The following is a 22,297-nucleotide window of genomic DNA, read 5'->3' as shown; positions in this document are numbered from 1 at the left end:
TGCCGAATATAAGAAAAATAACTTTGTTTTATAAACGGTTGCGTATATTATGGATCCAGTTTAAACAACTGCCAATTAATCAAACTAAAAGGTCCGACACTAACTACAATATTAGAAAAGAAATATTTGGGGTAATACATTCATAAAGTCTTTTATTGGAGAACTGGATCAATTCAAACATACTTTACAATAATGACATTATATCAATTTCGGGCAACAGCGACACAAAATATTCATTATCAGCTGAAGTATAAACACAATTGGATAGCAGAAGTGAATTTAGGGTTAATACATCTTTTTGAGGTCGTTACCATCTGCAAAGGCCCGCAAAATGGTTGACAGCCCGAGTGCGTATCGCCTTTATTGCATAAAAAGGCTGTTAAACGTCACGAAAATGCAAAAACAGTTAGTTCAAAATAACCTCCATAACAGGTGATTGTGTGACGTCATGAGTGATGTCATTGAAAAAGTTTTAAATTAAGCTCGATTCGGGCTGCAACATAACTCGGCAGGTGCATTTTTGTTCCGATGCCATTTATTGCAGTGTTCAATCGTTTGGAAAGTGTTTGGTTTTGGAAATTGGCTGTATTTCTCGGATTATTTACAAACAATAACTATTGGGTAATCGATTAATTACCGATATAGTCCTACTTTAACCATTATTTCTTTTGACAACTAATTTAAGCCTGAAAAATTTGCAAACATGTTCTTGATAATTTGTACAGCATCTTCAGCATCGGAAAAAAAAATGTTTGAAATTTCTTCGTTCATTGCTTACGACGTATTAGAATCATGTCCATATAAGTCGTTTGTTCTAAATAAAATCGACAGAAATAACTAAAGTTCGTAGAAGTTGAACGTTGTAGACTTAATTTAGTGCTTTTAAAGCAAACAAACTGCAGACAGTACTCTCTAGTAAGCACACATCAGCTTGCCAGGAAAAGACAAAGAAAATATGTAAGTTAGATGCGGTTTACTTAATTTGTTGAAATTTGTATACAGCTATATATGCTGAAATTTGTTTTGTGTAAAATGGCATCGTTGAGCCACTTTCGGTCAGAAACTAGGTCGCTCAGCTGCCATTGTTATGATGCGAGCCCTGAAAGCACTTATGTAAATCAAAAAGCCGGTCATTAACGGCACGTAAATTTACTGAATAATGCACGTTTTCCACCGATAACGCCCGGATTTTTGCGTTTTCAAGCACCGCGATAATGGACCGAAAACACTCATTTTGTGCAATAATATATTAAAACAAGCAATATCTAACACTTGGAAAAAAACCTTAAGAACAAATGTATCTACAAGGACTATGGTTAGAACAAAACTTTTAATTAGTTGTCAAGACAAATCTCTGGAAAACATGACGAATAAACAGATATATCAGATATAAATTAAACAATTCTATGAAAAGCCATATATTCATAGTTATTGGAAAAGACGATACCAAGAGCATATTTGCTGGAACTCTTGGTATAACATTGTTCCTAAATCCATCGTGGGCAATAAAGTCAAACACTTTATAAAAAGTTATTACATAATATTATAGTAACAAATTTAAAGATTGCCCTTTATGCATATACTGCATTCAAGTAGAAGATTATGAGCACTTATTTGTTACATGTAAGGCATTGTCAATTTTTTAGAGTGATATTTAGACAGTCTTTTAAATATGTTGAATACAAAAACATGTTAAGAATATTAAGCACAAGGTGCCGGGGTATCAAATTAACCAAAAAAAATAATATTGTTAACATTGTTTTAAGTCAGGTTTCTTATTGTATTGACAAGACTTACTATGTGTGTGAAAGAAAAACGAAACCGATAAATACTATCCACCATTTATATAATGATTTAATAACTCTTCAAACTCTTTTTGTAAATAAAGGCATTTCCTTGCGCTATCTAAATGAGTTAATCAAGTATATTGCTATATATTGATCAACTAAAATATTGTACCATTTACCACATTACTTGTTGATGATAGCTGAACTCTTTGTATGTTTTATGACAAAACAAACGGATTGTTATAGATTGACAATCCCAAAAGAAAATAAAGCTTAGAAAAATAAATTTACACTAAAATTTCGCGGATTTTTATGTCGCCAGTTTGGAGCACTCATCATAGCCAACCCAATTATAATACCTTTTTTGCGAGTGAATCGACGTCAAATTTGAACTCAAAAGTTTGCCAACAAGCACTTTCCCAAATATCATCACTAAATGCTCAAGTTATTGAGACAAGACAAAATTTATAGTTTGCTGCGGTAAACGCCAAATACGAGGGAGTTTTCTTGGACTCACCAATAATCTTATTAAATTTGGACTTTACATGCAGTGGCATACATTATCAGAAAAGAATGTCAACACATATATTCACAAATGAGTTTTTCAGTCAGATAATAAAGATTTACATGTACATCTTTTCTTTACACAAACTTTTAGGAAATAAGTAAAATATGATACTTATATAGCACATATTCCAGTATGATATATTTCCTTAATGATTTACATGAATCTACATTTATGATAAATATATGCAAATGAAGCCTGCATATGCTTTAAGAAAAATACAGTTATTGCCTTCTACTCGTATTTGATTTTAGCATTACCTGTGAATGTTTGTACGCGTTATAAATGCCAACCTTTCCAGGAAGCGTGTACAATGAAATACGTCCTCCTTCCTTGATACAAAGTTTGATTTTACTTAACTCCTATGGAGGAATTGTTCTAGTTTGTTTACCAATGAGACTATTATGTTCAGACATAATCTGCAGGTAATGAAATTAAGTTTGAACAAAGGCCGAAAGACAAACTTTATCAAACCATTAATAAAATGTTTTAAAACGTTTGGGTATATGCAGGAAATTTAAATTGGCAGCATTGTCGAGAACATAAAATAATATAAAGTTCTCCTTTTAAAAACCGGAAAGTCATTTTAATGCTTCTCATACTATTTTTAACATACAAACTAATTGTCCCACAATATCTAGATATATATTAAGTGTACCAGGTTTAATTATTATATCTTAATGAGCGAAATTACTTATTTTCAAAATGATTTTATAATAAAAATCATGGTTTATCACGAAATCTTTTAAAATGACTTACGTTATTATATCAAATCTCTTGAAAAGGTTGACATTTTCCACCTTATGCCAAGCTATAACAATGATCTTAGCAAGATCTCATGAGAAAAAACATACGATGTATTGGAGCCTGAACAATTATTTGTTCATATTTTGAAGTATGAAAATGTAATTCTTGTGACATTAGTTAATATATCATACGATAACAAAATCATCTAGGCTTTTACCCGTCCTTAAGCTCGCTTAAACACACCAAAGGCCCAGAATATAAGCATATAAGTCTTTCCAAATTAGAGAAATTCAGTCTGTAACAACTGAAAATACCTCAACTTCGTCTTAAATGCAGCATGAATCATACACTTGAGTTTGTAAACAATAACTTGCGTTATCTTTCCAAAGAAATCAGCATTTTGTTCAAAACATATTCCTTGTCGGGAGGGTTAGTGTTTGTTGTATAGTAATCGTTCACAAAATGCTCCCTCATTTTGTATAAATGTAAAGCCTTTCTGATAAAGTATCCTTTAGATTATGAGAGCATCGACAAAGAAGAGTCCAATTATTTGGGTGTTTAGTAAACATGTTTTAGTATTTCCTAGAGCAATAGAATAGTTTTCTTCACAAATGTAGAGCTTCGCGTAATTTAGCGTTTGCAGCAATAGAAGCCTTCTCCTGGATGAGCGTCACACATGGTATCTAGTTGTTTTCGGATTTCAGCGAAGCTAGGGTCATATTCCCAGCATTGCTGCATAACTTTGTACCATCTGAAATAGTATTTCGTTCAGTAATTATATATCATTAAATGAAAAAATAAACAAGTCTCATTTTGATACAAGGCATCGAAGACACCGCGAATGTCTTCACAAAGAAGCAGATGCAGTTCCCCAGCTTACCAAGTTTGAGTTTCCTGGATACAAGCGTTCTTCCGTTATTGAACAATATCGGACTTTAACAACTAAGTCACCACGACCTTGACTTTTGACCAACTAGTGTCAAAATAGTTAGAAAGCAGGTCCAAATTTATGGTCCTTGAGCCATAGCGTTCTTGGGATATTGATCAGAAACCGCTTTTCAATATGACCTTTGATCTACTGACCTCAAACATAAAATAGATCATTAGCTGGTCATGACCAACTTCGCTACCAAGTTAAAGGTCTCTGAGCCAAAGCAGTCTTCATATATTGAATATAAACCGATTATTAAATGAAGGTCAACGAGCTCTTGACTTTTTATCTTCTGACCTCAAAATCAAGTTCATATTATGGTCATGACCTATTATCCTAGAATATTTAAGATCCCTGTACCTAAGTATTCTTCATAAATATATTGATCTGCAATCGATATTCAGCTGAACGTTATCTTTAGGTCACCACGAATTTGACATTTGACCAACTGACCTCACTATCAAAAGGCACTATTTATGGTCTTGACCAATCTGCATGCATAGTTTGAAACCCCTGGGCCTTAGCGTTCTTCAGATATTGATTTTAGACCGTGGTGATGGACGGATTGACGATCAGATGACATTATCAACAGTAATAACCTTACGGTTTTTAATGTGTTTTTTTAAGTTTTGAATGACACAAGCTTTTGAAGAATAAAGGTTATTCTAAACTCTTCTAGAAGCATATGAGAAAACAGAAATTTAGATTAATTAAAACTAGATAAACGGTATTTACAAAGTATGTATGCACTATGCTTTTTGTGGAGTTTTGTTCTCTTCTTCCATGTTTCTTGTCTGTGAGTTTTTGTTTTTGTGTTTTATGTCTTTGGCGTTTACCCAGTGCCATTAAACGGAGCTTATGTTTAAACCTCTTGCTACTGAGCTTGATTCTGTAGGTTTTCACATAAATTTTGAGAGGGATGTAAGAAGTACAACAGTGTCCGTATTAAAGCATCTTAGGTTAATCTTAAATAATTACACTCAATTATAAAAAAGTGATAAATTACCAAAATCATATTAAAACTTCAGGATGTTATAACTGTTTAAGCATGAAAACAATAGCAATATTCAGTTATTTATGTAAATTTTACCACACATAAATATCCTTTATGTGTAAAGTACCAGTCCCAGTAACTTTAAATAATTTAATGTGAGCTCATGAAAATGTATTTATAACACTATGATTTCTCGTAACCTTTTGTCATTTTTAATCCCCCGTTTTATAAAAACACAAACATGCCTTTCCATCGAAAGTTTAGTCTTAATTTAGCGCGCACAACGTTAACATGAACTTTGCATATTACGTGACTGTTGTAATGCCATATTGTTTTTTATTCTATTTTTTCATAAACAAAGAAATAAAATACGTCTCAAAAGATTTGAAAAGAAAAAAACAACATACTCATGAATATCTCCATGGTACAACATTAACGCCTAATCAGAAACTGACGTTTATGATAAAGCATACTCATTTTCTTGACTGTTGAGTCACCACAAGGTGTCAATTTTAAATGTAATGACAAGTGCGAAACAACGGATATGCAATATACTATGCATTGATATAAGGGTAGAGACAATGCAAAAAACAACAACAAGAATCTGCAATAATTGTTTAAATTAGAAAATTAAGATTTCCAAAAAAAAAAATATTTACAGCTTATGAAATCCATTGTTAAGTGTAAACGTACGTGTCATCACAAAGCCCCGGTTTTCCGAGACGTTCTCCCCTCTTCAGGCGATTGGGAAGTTTTCGGCTTTTACCCGTGTACGGAGTCTCACCTATACATTGTAGAAACATTCGTTTTCGTAAATTATACAGTATAACTTAAATGAATGTAAGATCAACAATTTGGTAAAATTTTAAACCGGTGTTGCTTGATTTAAATATATCGTCAATAAGCATTATCGTGTCCTAGTGCGAAAAAATACAATGTGTGTTATTAGGCACGTATATACAAACAAAAAAAAGGACTGTATACAATAAAAAAATAAATCATGTTTCAAATACCAACTGAATTTCAAAAGTTTCATTTAAAAACAAAAACACAAATATTTCAATCTATTTCAATCAACCCAATCAATAATAATATGAGCAATATCATAAGTACGTGACATCACAAGTTTTTTTTGCGGATGAAGTTTGAATTGACTTTTAGTCAGTGTCACTGTCACTTTCAATGGAACTGTTTTGCTTTCGAGCTGGTGAAATACCACAGGGATATTTGTCAGTTTGTCGGATGTGAACTATGTATTACCAGCGTGAATTTGAGCACCAATAAGGTTGCAAATTTCACCACAACAGTGAGTGTGGAATCAGTGACCGTGTGAACTTGAGCATAACTGGCAAACCCATCGATTTACCTAGACAGAGCATTGTGCATGGAAGTTGACGGACGGGGTTATTTTAACGGGAGTATAAAATGTCGGACTACAAGATGTTGGATTTATAGATGTTAATAGATGCACTGTTCTTGTGTTCCGAGATTTGCAAAATCGTATGAGGAGTTATATTGTCGCTTTTCAATTTCTTGACCATCTGGCTCTGTGTTAAGTCATTTGTTTGGATTAAACCAGTTTTCTTCACCATTCGTTTCATCGTGCAAGTGAGATTTGAAACCGAAAGTATTTCTTATGAACCATGTGTCTCGAGGCCAAGCTACCCTTGCCCATTTGTTTAACATTTATTTGTGATGCGATAACTTAATTTGCCTAGTCATAACACTAGCAATATATGAAAAATATTGCACGGATTTATATCACTCATGCGTCGAAGATATTGTATGTATAGCATTAATACATACAAAAAATAATATCTATATATAAAGTATAAGTATAAATAAATAAAAATATATATATAAAAGTCATGTCAATTTCTATCCGATGCATATCACGCAAACACGAATAATCTAGAAACTATAAAGCAAATATATTAAAATGTCATAGCTACCAACTTTTGATATAAACGGAAAATAGAACTGCTTCAAGAGTAATATAATAAAAAAGTTTAACAAATATATGAATATGTCTAAATATGACTGAAATCATCCTTTCGCTAAGACACATTTCGCCAGAACTCGTGCACATGATTATTATGTCAATAACGTAAATACTTGTAGGGCTGCCACGATACGCCAAGACTGTATCGCGGTATATCGTGATACAAGAGCTGCGTATCGCGATACGTACCGCGATATTTTTGTGTATTAATAATATTGTTTCGAATTGGAACATTTTTATTCAAAACAGCAAACTGCTTAAACAATTCATAGATATGATGATATCATATGTTGACTAGAACATATCTAACTAAAAACAAATGAACCAAACACAACAATAAAACCATCACGGTGTTCAAAACTTCTATATCATTTCAGTCTTTAACTTTGGTCTAGAAATATATAAACAATTAACACTAAGACCACACATAGTAATTAAACTGTCTCAAGCCTTCGGTACTTAGTCACATTTCTGACAGTTTTTCTTAAAAAGAGTAACCTGTCTACAAGATCTGAAGCTAGGCAAGATCTCTGGGCGGTAACTATATCTCCCGCTGTGCTGAACACGCGTTCGGATGGTACTGAAGTCGCTGGGATGCAAAGCCGAGCTTTTACTAGATTGGCAAGTAAAGGAAAGTAGAAGCAATGCTCCTTCCACAAAACAAGAGAATCCATTTCATTTTTATTGGTTGGATCATTTTGTACTTGGTAATCTCCTCATCCACCCTCTCATAACTATATTCGGCTTATTGTTTATCATTACATAACTATAATGAAAACAATTATTAACAGTTACGTTTAATAACAATACTATAAACTGTAAGAAAACACAAAATTGATCGGTAACAAATTGATCGGTACGGTGAACGGCGGTCCGGAGACCCGGGTTTTGGGGATATTGCAAGCGCCTACATGACTGGAACAAGAGGTAATCGATTATTGAATCTGCACACGTCAACTTTTTCATAATCCAAATTACGAAAAGACCGATAAATTTGGAAATTGATTCTAATGGAAAAAACCGGTACGCTAATGTTGTACCGCGGTACGATTTTGTTTTCCTTCGTACCGCGATATACCGGTATACCGGTATATCGTGGCAGCCCTATTTACTTGTGACAATTTATTTATTAAATGCTATTTGAATAGTTCGTACATTTTTACAGTAGGTTGATTTGACAAATTTGTTTTATATTTAAGTAATTACCAAAAGAGAATATTTCCCAAAGAACAACAGCATACGACCACACATCGCTTCTCTCGTTTGCCTCCTTTGCCGTTGTCATACACTCAGGCGCCGTCCATTTCATTGGTATACGTTCCTTTAATATTGCAAGTTTTAAAGAAATTGTGATACCATGCTTCGAGAACATGGTTGTGAAATTGATTTTTGAACGTCATCGTTGTTAAATGATATGACGAGGCTCTTTGTTATCTTCATTAAAAGCGGCACACATTTTAAAATGGATTAAATAACTCGTCTGTTGATATTAGTGATAAAATTACTAAACTGTCGGGTGCAATTAGCTATAGGTTCTCTCAACAGAACACTCATCCGAATATTCATTGATGTATTACAATTAAAGAAGTCCATTTTGATAACACCATTCATACTTACTGCGTCACCTCCGTCATCCTTGCCCGACGGCTGGGGTCCGAAACCCGATATCTTCGCCTTGTTAAGGAAATTAAGGAGTATGTTCCGAGCAGCAAGACGTCGGTGTGTAACCTGTGAATTCAAATTGGAAGTTAAAGTGGGATCTCTTTTTAAATGTCATTCAAAATGAAGCTATTTACTATAATGTCTGATTTTCATCCCTCTCTTTCTATATATTTTAAAAGCAAGTTGTGTTTGATTAACCATACTTATTCCAGTTACTTTATCGATGTGTAAAAATATCGATTTACTGTTTTCTTTGCAACACAATTGAGTTTTGCTTACCCCTCGAAGGGCTAGAAACTCCATGCCTTTGGCGATATCGAGTCCAAAGCGGAAAAGGTTTTCGTGCATTTTGATGATAAAATTATATTTGTTTTTCTGGAGGTGATGCTTCAGGTTTCCAAGTTCGCATAACTCATAAATTATTAGGCGACCAACTAAAGTGAGTAAAAATAATGACATACTTCACATATTGAAAAGAAATTGTCACGATAATAAGGCACGTTAAACAGGACAATCATTTAAAAAGTATGGAAGTCTGACTTGTGGTAACTGGAAGGAAAGTTAGATTTATCTAGATTGCACATCCGTGAACATTGAATCAAAGACTAAGAGAGGTCGTTTTTCCTATTCTAAAGGCAAACACTCAGTACAAAGTATGTTAGATCAAACATATTAACGTATTTATAAGCAAACCAATCAGCTAAAAATTAATATTTTAGTACCATAGCCACCATAACCCACTATTAGAATAAACTTATAACAATGGACTTCATTAAGATTATAAAATACGTACGTGCAACGTCATCCACTACCGCGCCGACGAATTTGATGACATTTGGATGGTCGCCAGCCCTTACAGAATAGAAGTTTAACTTCGCCTTCATTAGCAGTTCATCATCCTTTGTAAAGTGCTCTGAAATTTCATTTCGGGTAAGTACAATTATAAAAAGGTATTACCTTTTACTTTAAATCATACCGTACAGATCATAGGACAGAAGTCAAAACCTTTTAGCCTTTGTCAATGTACATAATACCATAAAGCACAAGGTTAAAATAAAGTTGTTACATTAGTATTGTTTAGACTGGAAATAGCAGTACAAGCAAGTCCAAGAATACCTTGTTTGTGCACTTTTTACATTTTGGGTTCCGCTAAAGATCAAATGTAGTGGCTCTATGAGTGCTTTATTTCAAAGATATGCCTTAGGCATTGTATGTGTTAAGAAAGGTCCGAAGTGAGCATGCTAATATATGGAACACTTATTTCTATTTTCTTGGTTTTATATGTTAACTTTCGTGAGCGCCAGCAACAATTCAACAGTGGCTGAGGAAGGTCAAACACGTTTAAAAAGTTCATGTATCATTTAGTTCACAATAGTGGATGAAATTCATTTCTGAGTAACAAAAACGCATATATATATTTAAAATAGCTGCAATCAAGACAAAGCCCCAAGTCATTTTTTGAAATGGTAGTTCCGATGAATTTGAATAAACAAAATATTATAATTGTATTAAGACATTTCCGGGAAAACGTAAATGCTTTTTGATTGGAAACTAATAATATTTTCTTTCTTAAAAATTGTTCAACTCCTAATACCAGCGTTTCAAGTTGCAACGGATATATGCATCATGCTTGTTTAATATTGAACCTCAAAACTAAATAGAAATTGATTTTTTTAAACATTTTAAAATTTTGATCCTTCAATTGACTTTTGCATCGCTGCCGGCCCTAAAATTGAAAATAATTTAAAATAAAAATAAAAATGTCCGTACCTTTAAGAGTTTTAGCCACAACGTTTTGTCCGTTGTAACGTGCATAGTATATGTTCGCAAAATGCCCACTCCTCAAGAATGCTATCAACGTAATCTCGTCACTGCTTATGTAGCCTTTGCTGGATGTATTGAAATCCATTTCCCCGTATAAGTACAACTCACTCTGTAGGTTGTATAAACGGAAACTTACAAAGGCGAATTGTTTGACTTTAGATGCATTTTAACTGTTGTATTTATCATCACTACCATACATATATAACACTGACTTCAAGCCTTTATCTGACCAAAACATTTTACTTTATTTAATTTAGGAATGTATACATTGAAAACCTGCATCATATTAGCTAATGTATTCATAAATAGCAAATTGTTCCAGACAGAGGTCTAATAATCAGAAATATCTTACCCTCTTTACAATGGTATGGTTTTCATGTGAAATTTCCTGGGGCGACTCAGACGCATTATTTGTTGATGGAGTTACACGATTCGTAACAGGTCGACGTTTCTCATTCTTTTTACCTTTTACTTTGATAACTCCACGAATTATGAGAAACAGGAGAAGGACAATGACGCACATTAAAAGTATACCTAAAATGAATACAATGCATACCAAACATACAAAATGTAAAGGTAAATAAAAAGAGAATCTGATCTTCAAATCAGATAAGTCTCTGACAGCTCAATTAACCCTTAAGTTAAATGTTGATGCCTTTATATAATCTATAATCCTTTATAATGTTTGTTTCATTTGATAGGTTAACTATTCTGATTACTTCCAGGTTAAATGAATTACCTAAAGTACAGTTCACATATAGCTATTACAGTTTGTGTATAACTCTTTATTTCAATTGAAGTCGAGCGTAAAATGACTTATTTGCAATCATTAAAAGTGAGAAAGAAATAGTTTGTTATACTATCGTCGGAATCTTTTTGCCCTTTAATTTTTCTTCACAGCAAATTCTTTAAGGTAATACAAAAAAGTATGGGGTCACCAAGAATCCAATATTTTCATAAACTTTGAGCCAGAAAACATTAATGAGATAATAATAAATTTAATTTAATTAAATAATTTTAAACTATTTTGACACAGGTAACTAGTATGCACTTCATCGTGCTGTGACATTACATTATTGTGCCATACATACCAACTGTTATTCCGACCACAGCAGCAGTAGATAGTTCTAATTCTTTACTGTTTTTGGCTGAAAAAATAAATGTATATATTCCCAATATCTAAATTGCCTAAAAACTCAGATCGAAGAGAACTTAAAATATTTTGGGATCTTTTCTAAGTTATGAATATTAAAAGTACGCGTATGCATTTTCATCAGCTTAATGACAACCAAATCTCTATTGGAATAACCTCCTGAAATAAGAATATTAAGGATACAATTAATCCTTCAAATGTAGCTTCAACTTTACAACATCATACTCAAAATAAATCAATATTAACGTACGAGTAACAACGGAAAGGCCTTTGCCGAATTCTTGGACTGTTCCATCATCGGCTCTTAACTGAAGCTGTATATTGTATTCCACCTCTGGGTTAAGTCCTCCAAAATCAAAATAGGTTGCAGTACTTGAAGTTTCAAACGATTTAATTTGAATTTCGCCATTTAAGTCCTGAAGAAATAATGTGAATCTTCATGTATTTCATTACATATCAATATCAAGTTTAAGCAATACAGACAACAGTATATCAACAAGCCCAGACGCCAAAAATGTAATGCCAATACTGTTTAACAGACACCAAACGGGAGACACACACCAATCAAAACATCTTTATTCATAATTATTTTCGAAAAGCGGAAAATGGATGCCAAAGTTTATAGCGAGGATAGGCATATCGGTAAAGTTTAAACACATATATCAAATGAATACTGAGAAGTTACATGTAAATGATGATTAAAAGACATAGACACTCCCAATGGTAGTGTATCAAAGTTAATTGGAATCCTTTGTCTGCGCGATGCATGAACTCACACCTACTATGAAAATGGCCGTTTTGTTTGATAGCTCATTTAATTGTCAATTACTCTTTTATAACAAAAAATGATTATTTAACAATCATCCATGATCTTCTGACTCCTAGTAAATATTTTTTCACTATAAAGAAACGTTCAATTATACTAATGTACGCTGGCATCCAAAAATCCACAGAATAGTAAACAATGAATGGACATCCGATACCAAGCAAATAGCCTCTAAGTCAGCTTGGGTCGGAAAATTATGAATAACTAAACAATGTACTTTGAAGTAATTGATCAAGTATCAGACTTTAAAACTTTTACTTTTAAAACTTTAATTGTAGTGCAAAGGCAAGCGAAAGAAAAACTAGTTTGCAAATAGGAATTAAGGTGTATTTTATTTAATGGAAATCAGCCTAGCAATATGTAATTGAATGCAATTTTTTACCCCTTAGACATTTCTGAAAGAAATGTATTGTTTCGTTTGGCATGAATGAAATTATCTCCCCCGTTTAAGATTGTTTTGAATACAATGAATTTCAATCAAATGCGCCTTAATATAAGCTGATCTTAATTAAACTTGAAACATAAATGGTGTATTTATGTTTAACCCGTTATATAAGCAAGGATAAACGCTAAATCCCTATTAAATTTTCCTGTAATCCTACAATAAATGGTAAAAGAGTCCTCAGGACATATGCAAAAACGGCCACCCTTTCCGCAGGTATTTATAAAATTGAAGTTAAGATTGTAAATGCAAATGACGTTATATCGAACGGCCCTTGTATTAGTGTTTCATTTCTGTATTTCTTTTAGTACATGCTGTATGTTTTCGTAAAGCATGACTTTCATTTTCCAATAATTACTTTGTGAGTGTTTTTGTACTGCTTAGCCTTTACGCTACGGTAAACCTTTACAAATATCCTTTTCAAATTTACAAGTAACAAGGCCAAACAAACATCAAGCAATTGATGCAAAGATTCAAGACAACAATCAATAATACATTTTAGTACATCGTAATTAGTACGAATCAAATACCTTATATGTGAGGAGTATGATGATATATGGTACCCATAAGCAAAGCTCCGATTCTAGGAGGCTCCACGCAAGTCGAAAGCTTGTGGGTGACATGTTTTCAATTCTTATGTCCAATGGATCTTTATCTGGCAATTCATATAAAATATTGCCAATCAATATAACTTAAGGAAATGCCATAATTGTTTGTGTGTTCGGGAGGGCGGGGATGCCGGAAGGCACTTACCTTTTTATTTTTGAGTAGTTAGGTCTCAAACAAATACATATTGACGAATGGAGGGTTCTTCAAAGAAAGCGTTGTCGTAATTAGTGGGTTGATTGCAATTAAATGGTAGGTTGTATTGTGTGACTCGTATGAATCAATAATGTTTGTGCTCCATTTGCACTTAAATATGATCTACACGCACATGACTCGGCAACAACGTCATATATCGTCATATAAGCAGGTAATCCGGACTTAATTTGCCGAACTGTCTATTCGTAAATAACATTGACAGAAAAATGCATATACTTCGCAACGTGTGCGAAAAAGGTTTGCAATCAATCAATAGATGGTTGTGACCTTAAAAAATTTATATAAATATCAATATAAAAATATATATATTTAGAACTATATAATTACCAAGAAATACGACCTTTTGCAAAGACAATAATTAGGTCAAATTACATAATCTCATTTAGAGTGGTCATAGATGTTCGCGCTTCGAAAATGTTTTAAATTTCGCGAATAGGGAAACAAAATTTCTATATCGACCAGTGTTAATCACTATGAAATAATTCTTTGTCTTTAATGCAAATTACAATGCTATTGATGAAATCTGATAATTTTGAAAAAAAACTTCATTAACTGCTGGTGAACAAGGCATCACCAGGACCCTCCGTTGGTCACATGAGGAATTCAAAGCTTTGAGGTGTAAAATAATTTTGGACAAAAAAACTGGATTCCTGCAGTATTGTTAAATTATATAATAGTATTGTGTAGCACGTGTTTAACAAATCATTTGAACATAAAAAAGTATTACTAACAAGTGTTTTATTCGGGTCCCTCCTGGCAATAATTGATATCACTGTTGTTTTTTTTGAAATTTATGTTCCTATTGATTATACACCCAACCAACCCTGGACGGAAGATTGGAATATGACCGTCCCCGTTTCGAAGTTTTTAAAAGGTCAAATTTGGTTCTGCTATTTGTTGCTATTATAAGAAGTAACTAGTAACCATAAGACTATATGGATGATCCTGTTCATATGTCCGTCATCGCCCACGTCATTGAAAAACATGTCTCTGCATTGTCCATCGTTGCTCACGTTGTATCTCATGTAACTGTCGTGTCCGTAGGATGTCCCGTCGTTTGTGTCACAATTGTGTTCGTTGGTGCTATCGTCATCGTATTTCATGTCATTACATACTCTCTACCTGTTTTGTGTCCGTTGATTCTCCTGTCGTTGCATTACAAATAACTGGCATGTCCGGTAATACTTAAGTAGTCGTATTTCAGGACACTGCTGTGTAAGACAAGGTCTCAGTCGTTATATTCATACAATTGTCATGCTCTTGCCGTCTTCGACCATTGCACGATAGCCTGCCTTTTTTATACACGTTGAATATAATATATCCTATTGTGATATATTTAAAATTAACCTACAACCGAGTGCAAGCTTCATCAAATCAGGGCTTATTTCTTTCAAGAATAGGTAAAATGTGTTGCCGTTGATATTTCTTTCCCTTATATCCATTTCATTTTCAAGTTTGTTTAACGTTCCAAATTCTCCGAAGCGCTCCATTTTAAACATGCAATTTGATAATTTGGTTTTACGAAAAGGTGTCGCATTTTTGTAAGAAGATTATAAAGAAAACTAACACGAATAAACAGCATCGGTTTCCATTATCATCCTCGAGCACTTACTAATATGTTGAATGACTAATGCATTAATTAACCCACGCTTGTGTGGTAATTGTGGGAAATAATTAGCTTTGGTGATCGGTTAAAAGGGGAATACATTAATATGAAAAATGGACTAGCAGATTACTTGAATTATATTGGTAGTTGGATAAATTATTTCAAAAATTGCCGTCCGCTCTCCCTTTACAATTAATTCTGGAATCATCCTCGCTTTTTAATGAAATTTACTTCATTGGAATAAATGTTTATATCTTAAATATATATTAACTTACTAGCGTATTTCACTTACAAAGTGTTATCCTATGCCCCTCGGAAAAATTGTTTTTGATGTTTAATAAAACATTTAGCAAACGTCGCAAAGTCGGTACCTTATCATAAGAAACAATAGCAATGTATCAATTATCCTTACCTTTTCCAAATCCTTGAAGATGTATAAGTGGACCCATCTGCATGGCAATGTAAAAAAGACATTGTTTATAACAAAACATGTTTAGATAAGTAACAAGCTACCATGCTGTAATTGTCTTTCGAATATTGTATACTATGTGGAAAATTGAAGAATATACCCAGACAAAATCCTCTATCAGAAGTTTATGCTTTAAAATACTTTTTGGTAAATGGTAAAAACAGATTGAAATAGAAATATATATCAATCTCAGAATTACTACAGTTAGATTAAAACACACAAGAAGCGAATCGCACATCAAATTTGGTGGTTGCAGTGAGCATTGCTTGGTTGTAGGCTGTGATCTCTAGCTCGCCTGAAGCCGACTCGATTTCCATATTGCCGACAGACAGCCAGCAGTTGTCAATGTTCACAATCTGTTTTGGCAGGAGACACATCCCGATCTTGTCGAAACCGATACAGCGCGGATCTGTGATGTCATTCTGAATAATACACCCGAAATCGATAGCGACATTATAAATGAAAAAAAAAAAACTTTTCGAAACGAAGAAGCGTTATTTTTTAAACGAAAACATCCGTGTGTGGTCTGTTTGTGGAGTTAGCATAAGTGTAGGTGGTGTTTTTACGTTTGTGTCTCTATTTCATTGTCGTTTTGGCCCTTAACGTTTGCAGCTACACAAGGTGTTTGTTTTTGTTAATTTCGAAAACCAGGCTTGTTTGTCCCTATAGAGAACATTGTATTCAAATTAGGTTATGAGTAATATATTTTGACATATAGAACAAGGGCTATTTGTCATTAAACGAAAAGATATATGTCATCCGTTTTGTCTGTCTGTGTGGTGTTAATACGTTTAAGTCTCTAGTTCATTGTCGTTTTGATCCTAAACAGGGTAAACAAATTAAATTTCCAACTGGGATTGTTTGTAGACCTAATGTGATGGTGTTTAATGGTATATGCAACCACAAGCTCTTAAATACATAAACTGTCGAAAGATATAGAACCATTCGATCAATCATGTACAAATATGCTCAAGGTTTCACTAGCTCCTTTTCACAAGCTGCTTTTATGTTTTGTTTCTGAAATGATTTGCTTGACATTCTAACTTTCATTTCCAGTCTTATTGATCAAGCATTGCAATCTAAAACGTACTGACATCTTAGTCAATCGCCGAATGATCAGTATCAGTATATTTTGCAGGTAAAGACCTTATAATGAAATGTACAATTGTATTTATTAAAGAGTCAATACACGTGTGGAATACTTCGTTAAAACAAACATATGAATAGTACGATAATTTAAAGTACCCCTCTTCTAGCTTCTGTGAAATTGCGATATGTGACCATATCATCCTTGACAGGTGATTTCACTGTTAGTTTTATTTCGATCTTATGAACACCACTTTGCTGATCAAAAGCCAAAAAGCTCGCTCTGAAACGAAAAATAACCTTTTCTGTAATTTGATAAACTAAATGACAGCCACGGTGCGATTCGGACTGTTCCTTTATGATTAAAACAAACTTCAACATTGTAAACGTTTGTTTGAGTTCTAAGACGAACGAATATGTAAATAAATTACTGTAAAAATGAAAAGTAAATTCGATACCAGCATCGTAATACTTACTCGCACATATAAAGGTTATGAATATGAAGCATCTATTTTTAAAAAATATCACAAACCTTGACGCATGTTTGAATTCTCCACCTTCAATATTCAATACTACTTGATGTTCAGAGCCATTTTCACTTGAAATGAATGGAGGGGATCCGTCTATTCTCATAAACGTCGAGTCCGCCCTTGTATTTCCCATGACGTCAGTAGCTCGGACCCATACACGCAAACGGTCGCCATCTTCAAGGATTCTTTGTGTGGATACACTTTCTTGAAGTGGGATATCTGACCATCCCATTGTTGGCACCTCCTCTGATGCGGATTGCGCATATGCGACCTCAAACTTGACGATGCCATGATAGTTAGCAATGGCTTCACGTGTACGTTTACCCTCGTCGTCATCAAGAGAGTCGGCAACAAACCTGAACATGAAACCGACGGATTATCTCATTCATGTTTGCGTCTTAAATTCAGTAACTCATTTGTTTTCAATGCGGTAACCTTTATTTATAAATGTACTAGTTGTTTTGTGTGCTTCTGTTTTATTTAGAAATAAATATGTGTTCCTTTAGATTATGTTATTAATGTCAATAACAAATAGCTCAATATCTTAAGCATCTTAAATGAACTTTATATCAACGCTTTATTTGATACCATTATCACGCTACAAATATACAACATTTAAGTGACAACATATCGTGCGAAAACAGGGCGGTCATAAACAAAGCATATACCAATCAATACTTACTTTAAACTCATTAATATTCCATCATCTTCATATCCTTGAACTGAGTTGGGTACTTCTCGATTTCAGCCAGAAATTTTCCGTCGTCATGCAGTTTGTTTGCAAAGTGTCCATCCCATCTCACGTTCACTGTAACTATGTAATCTGTTTCAACATAGCTGAGATATGTAACAAGCGCAAATTACGTATAAATCAAACACCTTACAAGAAAAGAAATGTGAAATACACATCTGGAAAATGAATTTCTTGTACGAAAACAGTGTTGATTTTAACTGTTCAGTGACGGTAAAGATTAGTAATCAATGTAATCTTAAGCAGTATTCAACTCCGTAGAATCATTAAGATACATTCAACGATCTCGGAAGACCAGAAGATAACTTCACTTCATAACGTCACTGACCGAAAACGTATGATGAACTTTGTTTTAAAATAGTATCCAATAAATATTAGATTTAATCAGACTTATTATTCATGTGACCACGTTTATGCCTTGTACATCAATGAACTCGCACATACCGTAAAGCATGTGCGTACCCGGTCTGGTAAGTCCACTCGATAAACCACGTAACATACAAGAAAAATATATGTTGGTCAATCCCGGACAGACGACATTGTCATATTAGCCTATATATCTTACCCTCACTGTTCGAAGACGTTTGCCAAGCGTATCCAGTCTCCTCGACAGCACTCGAGATGTACAGCTTCTTGTCCGTTTCGTTACTCACAGATATCACGGATGTATCATCGTAAAGAACAAAGCGCCGAGCGATTCGGGAATTGTTGGCCATATCAGACACTTTCAAGAGCACACTGAAGTAAGTTTTTTTTAACATTGGTTTCGGACATCGTATGCACAACATTTTTGTATTTCAATTATGTTTTGCGTGTACAGACAAAAGAGAAACAATATGTTAAAAATACCTAAAATATTTTGTCATGAGCATACATTCAATCGATTTCTGTTTAATAACGCTTATATTTTATCATTTGAATTTGTTAATTGTAAACCTCGAGTAGAGTCAATTTTCAAATATATCGTTGAAAGACCTTATTATCTTAAGAAATCCCTTATTTCTGTCTCATTTTCAAAGTCTTTATAAATAAAAAAGTACCTGTACATTCCAGGCTCGTTGGGCGTGTATGAAATTGACATTTCTCCTGCAGTGTGGTTCAGTGTTTTACTATAAACTGGATCAGTAGGCGTGGCCTCTCCTAGTCTTCCGTCTCTGTTGGGTACCAGTTTAAACACCTCAATATAATACTGCCACATGCCAGACATCGCATATGTCCAACCAGACCAGCGGGCTTGTATGTTACTCTAAAAATAAGGACCCAGCTGATAGGATAATAGCGTTGTATATGGACAACTTACCGATTAAATATTATCTTAAGATGCATAATTCAACCAGCAATTATACAAAACTTCGGACATCATATTGTCTGCCTTGAATTATTTTCAAAATTATTACGGAAAAATAATCACCGTCAGAAAAAGTTGCCTAGTGATTAACGCAGATGTCTTATTTTCTCTAATCTATCTACACTCTCATTATAATAAAGTATTGACGTACTTACACTGGTAATATCATCGTCTATGAGAAGTGGCTGGGAAAAGCACGACCCGGAATTAAATGAACAGTGCTCGGTTACAATAAAGTCGAAACGAAACTCCAACTGTAAAAGACATAGACATATTCAAGGATATGCAACCTAATATGCATCTGATGTATATAAAGTATTGTCTTAAGACACAATATGCACACTTTGTGTTTAAGTACATAGACACTTACATTTTCCTCGCCTTGAAGGCCATGATAATGCTTGGTTGCATACGGTTTGCCTTGTTCGTCGATATTGATTAGCTTTTGAAACCCACCGCTACGCGATCGGAATTTAAGAAAAAGATTGCAAATATAACAGTTACGATTAAGGTCTACTGGCATTTTCCAAAATCTGATGTTTTACAATTTGCAATGTTTTAAAATAATACTTTAAAAATAACAGTTATTGGGAAAAGCATATTGCTGCACTCAATTATTTATAGCAACAATCGATTAATTGGTAACGACTTACATATCTCAATGTTCAATCAAGGACACAAAGTTTTCATCGTTGATTTCACAAGTGTCCTTCTCTACTGCAGGATTATCTTCGCTTATACCAGTATCACAGTTGTAGGTTTTGTTAAATGCAATGTGTCGAGTATTGCCTCCTGCATAAAATGAATCATCATGAATAACTGTTATGAAATCAATAATTTAAAACCAATGATTTAGCAAATCGGGACGACATCTACTGTTTGTACTTTGTTGTGTTTTTATGCGTTCAAAGGATATCTTTTCTAAACTATACTATTTATTTTGTGTTCAAGCTATTGATAATTGTCCATTTTCATTTTCACCTTTTTCATGAAACAGCTGCATTTATATAATATGCTAAAATAAGATATTAAGTTTTACGTACACTTACAAGAGTGAGTTTCGATCTATGACATTTATACCTTTACTGGAAGTGTTGACAGCATGATTTACATACGCTGGCATTAGCAAGCATATACTATCTTAACAGGTGCACTTACCATCACGTGGTAATTTGCTTACAGATGCCTCTATACTGCTTGCAACGACTCCAATTTTAGCGTCATGGACATAAACAGGCCTTTCTGGCATTTCAGGGATGTTGATCAAAGTGTCAAATTCGAACCTCGTGTTGTTGAAACGCTTTTGATTGCTGTCAATATAAATACTATGAAATCTATTTAATAAACGCAATTCAAACTCTATAGGATACATTTTTTTTTTATTTTGATCCGCGAGAGAAACAGATTTGTTAAACCAATACCCACGAACACTCGCTTGCATGATAACACATTAAAGGAAATAATTTGATTGATCAATTCCATGCTGAAAAATGCTTTAATAACAACGTTTAGTTCTTAAAGATTCGATTATTGCGCCATTTTGATCTCAGAAAGCACTTTTATTGCCGGCCTTTCGCTGCACTCTTAACATTATTATGCAGTATAAATGGTTTTATTTTGATAAACTACCTTAGTTTATTGTTCTTTAAAACCAATATTATACAAACTTTAAAACAAACCTCCACACAAGCGTGAAGTCATTTTCATCCTTCCCGACAACAGCGAACATATACTGCGTTTCATTATCAGAGCGTCGTATGTGAGACAGTGTTACGTTACTTTTAACGATTTCTGGACGAAATTCTTCCGCGGTGCTGTTTACTTGAAAAGCAAAAACATTCATCTAATATTTATTTGCACATTTTCCGAACTGCTTTCTTCTTTCAATATTAAATTATCAAACAACAATATATTTTATTATTATTATTTTTGTTTATGTCGTTGATTTCATATACTTATCATTCCATTCATTTTTCCACCTGTTGTTTGTTTGTTTGTTTGGTTGTCCGTTGTTCCTTCCTACGATTGTTTGTTTGAGTATTGTACATTTATTATCTATTCCATTCAGAGTTTTATGCATTTCTTCATTTATGAATTAAAAAGTTATTGAATTGTAATGACATTATTAAATTCCGTATTCAAATTTTCAGGACTGTTACATTATCAATTTAATTATATCTTTAAACAATTAACCATACTGTTAATGCATTCGTCGTTTGAGTTCGTGAAATAAAACGAGGGTTCACACTTGCATGAATTAACCTCACAGTCTCCAGGATAGCAGGGGCGTTGATATGAACAGGAAACTGCAAGTACAGTTCTAGGTATTTTTGACGTTTCCAGAACAGTATTTTCCACATTTGTATTGACATAAAATGAAATAAAAAATAAAATAGCAGTATGTATTCGGACTATAATGCATCATTAACTTGATAATCATAGCAATAACATTACCAATGTCAATGCAACATGTAGTTGCGACTTAATAATTTGTTTGGATAGTTAAGTCATGAAGAGATGCAAATCTCACAGCATCAATAAAAACAACTTGTCGACACTTTCAAAATATGCTTCATTCGATATATGACATATCTTTTATCAAATTTTATTCTATACTATTATTTTACATATAAGATATCTTATTTTAAATACAACTTTTTGCTCTTATATACTTCATTTACAATTTTGGACTCTTATCTGAAAGCAAAGCAAAGGCCACTCACGTGTCTGACATGTTCCACCAGGTGACGTA

At 33.5% G+C, this 22,297-nt stretch overlaps 1 pseudogene; it reads right to left on the bottom strand.

Annotated features, from left to right (window-relative positions):
* Positions 1–3,729: 3,729 nt before the first annotated feature.
* LOC128236209 (uncharacterized) lies at positions 3,730–20,794 on the bottom strand (annotated as a pseudogene).
* Between the last annotated feature and the right edge of the window lie 1,503 nt (positions 20,795–22,297).

This window comes from Mya arenaria, chromosome 1, assembly GCF_026914265.1.
Source record: "Mya arenaria isolate MELC-2E11 chromosome 1, ASM2691426v1".
Lineage (NCBI taxonomy): Eukaryota > Metazoa > Mollusca > Bivalvia > Myida > Myidae > Mya > Mya arenaria.
The sequence above is the reverse complement of the archived record's forward strand: the minus strand, read 5'-3'. Positions and strand labels throughout refer to the sequence as shown.